Raw genomic sequence first — 4,473 nt, 5'->3', positions numbered from 1 at the left:
CCCATCCATGGCCGCAGATCCGCGTCATCGACACCATCCTTAACTCAACCACCGGAGCAGCTTCACCTATGCCCTCGTCCACGGCCACAGATCCGCTTCGCCCACACCGTAGTCCACCCTACCGAAGCCGCTCCACAAACACCCTACTCGACGGTTCTAGATCTCCTTACCGGACCTCGACAGCCAGCGCAGCGTCATCACCCTTGACATTTCTAACATGATTCCCACCGTCTGGAGAGATGCCAAGCACCCGCCACGGCCTAGGTACTTGTCATCTTTAAACCCGTCCAGCATCACCTGCCCGATGTACTTCAAATATACTAACCGGTCGCTGTTACCTGTTATGCAGCTGGCAAAAACTACAAGGACGATGTTTCTTCTGGATCTAGCAGCTTGGCCAACCAAGATCCTGGACTGAGGCATTGCTATGATCTTGTAAGCGCGTCTCTCTCTCTCTTGTATTGTTCTATGCCTGCCAGCGTGCTTTGCTAGGATTTTCGACCAGTAATCCCTATGTGCAGACAATGATTTCTACTACTGGCTGCTAAATTAGATATGTAGATGTCATACATGATACTACCTCGTACCTCCGTTCCTAAATATAAGTCTTTCTAGAGATTCCACTATAGGCTACATACGGAGCAAAATGAGTGAATGTACACTCAAAAATGCATCTATATACATCTGTATGTGGTCCATACTGGAATCTCTACAAAGACATATATTTAGGAACAGGGGCAGTACATTACACAAAATCGTAGGTGGCATGTAGGAATTCTAGTGCACTACATTAGTCTCCCTTAGAGTGCCTGCTAGTCCAGCATACAGAGTCATGGCTAGTTTATGGTACGCACACAATCGTTAATTGGTGGTTTAAATATGCGCAAGGGATATGCAATGTAGTATCATGTAGAGATGTCTGAAATTAGCCATTTAGCCGTGTCAACTTGTAGATAGGGTTACACAATGAAAAAGGACAAGATGTATGTGGCAATTTCATGGAACATCGCAAAAAAAGGAGCGGCAGCGGTGAGCCCATACAGTGTGCTATGGTACGTCACTCCTCCATTGCAATCATCGTGACATGTTATTTGTATGCCAGTTCTATTAGCCAAGTTTCTTAGGGACAGTTATTATGAGTTATCCTAAGAAAATAAGCACATGTGAATATAAGCTCCATGTAATAAGCCAACCTATTCTTTTCATTGCGTTTTCAGCTTAACTTTGGTATGATCAGTGGAAAGTCTAGATTGCATTATATTTTTTTCATTTTGCTGCCCATATGGAAATTAATTTGAATTGCAAACATCACAAATTGAACCCAGTGCAGTAATTAATATGATAGGAAAACAGACTGTCACTATTTGCTCAAAATGCAAATACAAAGATACCATCTACTTGGCACAATCTACTTTGGTCAATGTTTTCCATAGAGATCCCATTGCCTAATTTAAACGAAGATTGCATGACCCACATTTAAATGAAGAACAATTATTTATTGAAATTCGATGGTCCAAGTGGCTGGTTATTATCGTATAGCAGCACCACCTGAAAGCATCATATAGCAGCAGCAGCAGCTCATAGCAACTCATCATACAGCAGCAACAGTCTGCAATTCATCATATACCAGCAGCAGCTCATAGCAATTCATCATATAGCAGCAGCAGGAGCAGCTCATAGCAATTCATCATATAGCAGCAGCAGGAGCAGCTCATAGAAATTCATCATATAGCAGCAGCAGGAGCAGCTTGTAGCAACTCATCATATAGCAGCAGCAGCTCATAGCAATTCATCATATAGCAGCAGCAGCATCTCATAGCAACTCATCATACAACAGCAGCAGCTCATAGCAATTCATCATATAGCAGCAGCAGGAGCAGCTCATAGCAATGCATCATATAGCAGCAGCAGAAGCAGATCATAGCAATTCATCGTATAGTGGATCAGCATGAAAATTAGGCAAAAAATCAGAGGAGATCCTCACCTTGTTGGATGAGCTCATCCTTCAACAGCACCTCAAGGCCATGGCCTGGGAGGAGGGGAGGGGGAATAAGGTGCCTTCTGCCGCAGTATGGCATCAGCCGTAGTTGTGCAGCGCCCGCCGGAGTAGTGCGTTGGACGAACCACAATGGAGCAGCTGCTGGAGACCATGAGAATGAGGGGCGGCGCCATAGGGAGGAGCAGCCAGGGAGATTTGCCCCTACCCGTTGGCCATGTAGCCTAGCTGGATATAGCATCGTCGAGGACCAGGCCAGATGGGACCAGTGGCGACGGCTCGCTGGAGGAACCCTAGTGTTGTAGGCAGGGGATCGAGGTAGAGGGAAAGGGGAGAGGAGATGCAAGCGGGCAGGGCAATGAATGCTTGCGTGTTTGTTTTTACTTGAGGGTCGGGTGTGACACGGGCGTCAGCAGTTGCATTTTGAGTGTAATATAGGCAGACAATAGAGTCATTTCACTATTCCCCTTCCCTTCAATTTTTAGTGAAGTTCTACCCGAAACACCCCCCTCCAAAGCAAAATTAGTTAAGCCCAAGCCCATAACTCAAAAATGACTTCTTTACATCTTTTATGGCTTATTTTGACAATATGCCCTGAAAAGGCGGAATCGAACTGGCCCTTAACCTGCAATTCAAGTGTGCGTGCAATGATGAATCACTCCTGCCTGCTATCTGTACATTTAGGCATCATCATACATGGCATAACCTAATACATGTGCATTCCATTGTAGAATCTAGAATATGCAATGTTTATGTTAGTTCATACATTACACATGATGTTTAAATGCCCCTTAAATCTGGCCAGTCAAGTGATGGTCTTTAAGCCTCCTTCTTTGCTTCTTTTCTTGATATGTAATATTTGCTCACACATATGTTCAATTGCTTGTTTGCATCAGCCAGCCATACTAGAACTGTTTGCTTTGATTACTTGTTGTTCTTTACCTAACACTCTAACAGAGCTTGTCAACGATTTAAACACTAAGGGTGCTGTAGTGGGGCCTTGTCTAACTCATAGGTGACATAAAGGTTTGGCTGTACACTACAGTAGGCTCTCCAAGAGTACCTGGAGATCCAGTTCGAAGGTATGCCTAGTTTTTACATAGTGCAGACATAGTAAATGCTCATTTCATTGTGTGCAAGTGCAAGAGATGCGGCATGTGTCATGTTGTGTTGTTTTGTTATAATCTCATTCTTTTGTGTTCACAGACTGGAAAGTATGCATATTTATCTTCCAAGGAGACGAGTAACTAGTTTGTGTCACCTTGTAGAGGGGGTGCAATGAAAATAAGATTGAGGATTTCCAAGTACAAGAAGTTAGGAAGGAGCCTTGCAAGAGAAGTAGGAGCTGCACTGAGCCTCTTCAACCTACTAAGGTAAGTCACTATATGCATCTCAACAGTTCAATTCCTTGTTTGTTTCAGGCATAGTTAATTTTCTCTTTTGAATTGCTTTATTTGTCCTCAGTTAATGAGATGCCCAAATAATCGTGCCTGATTTTCGGTACTTGTATCACTATTAGTTGACATAATTAGTAGCCAATGTTTGCTAATGGTGGAAAAGTGGTACGTGTGGGAAAGTGGTTGGGGTAATATAGTATACCAGCTATAGTGGCAAGACTTGTAATAGTGGTAAATTGGCAAGTGTGGAAAGAGGTGGAAAGTGAGAAAGGCGGGAAAGTGGTGGACTAAGGAATTTATTTTTGTATGTACGTGAGGAACAGAACGCACGTGCGTGATATATATTAAGCATGTCATCATATTTTTGACATTTGCGATATGTTTTAGCTCGGAGCTCATTAGTCACGCGTCTAGGGAGAGTTGGGGCGCGAAAAGCGCGTTCTGAAAGGGGTGTAAAATACGTGTTGCTGCGGTATAGAGGGAGGGGTGGAAATCGTGGTAAACTCGTCTTCGTAGTTGAGCGAGAGAGTAAGTAGTATAGGGCATTATCCATTAGTAGGCGACGGTTGTAATGATAGTAAGAATGTACGGCCGTCTTTGTAGCGGACGTGGGAGTGGGAAGCATAAGGGATGAAGCCGGGGGTAACATGTCGGATGCGATCATACCAGCACTAAAGCACCGGATCCCATCAGAACTCCGAAGTTAAGCGTGCTTGGGCGAGAGTAGTACTAGGATGGGTGACCTCCTGGGAAGTCCTCGTGTTGCATTCCCTTTTTCAATTATTTTTGTACGTACGTGAGGAACAGAACGCACGTGCGTGATATATATTAAGCCTGTCATCATATTTTTGACATTTGCGATATGTTTTAGCTCGGAGCTCATTAGTCACGCGTCTAGGGAGAGTTGGGGCGCGAAAAGCGCGTTCTGGAAGGGGTGTAAAATACGTGTTGCTGCGGTATAAAGGGAGGGGTGGAAATCGTGGTAAACTCGTCTTCGTAGTTGAGCGAGAGAGTAAGTAGTATAGGGCATTATCCATTAGTAGGCGACGGTTGTAATGATAGTAAGAATGTACGGCCGTC

General features: G+C 44.2%; 1 non-coding gene across 1 annotated transcript; it reads left to right on the top strand.

Annotated features, from left to right (window-relative positions):
* Positions 1-4,045: 4,045 nt before the first annotated feature.
* Positions 4,046-4,164, top strand: LOC123109089 (5S ribosomal RNA). Its single transcript, XR_006452378.1, has one exon. It is a non-coding gene; the product is annotated as a 5S ribosomal RNA (ribosomal RNA).
* Positions 4,165-4,473: the final 309 nt, after the last annotated feature.

Source organism: Triticum aestivum, chromosome 5A (assembly GCF_018294505.1).
Source record: "Triticum aestivum cultivar Chinese Spring chromosome 5A, IWGSC CS RefSeq v2.1, whole genome shotgun sequence".
Classification (NCBI taxonomy): domain Eukaryota; kingdom Viridiplantae; phylum Streptophyta; class Magnoliopsida; order Poales; family Poaceae; genus Triticum; species Triticum aestivum.
The sequence above is the reverse complement of the archived record's forward strand: the minus strand, read 5'-3'. Positions and strand labels throughout refer to the sequence as shown.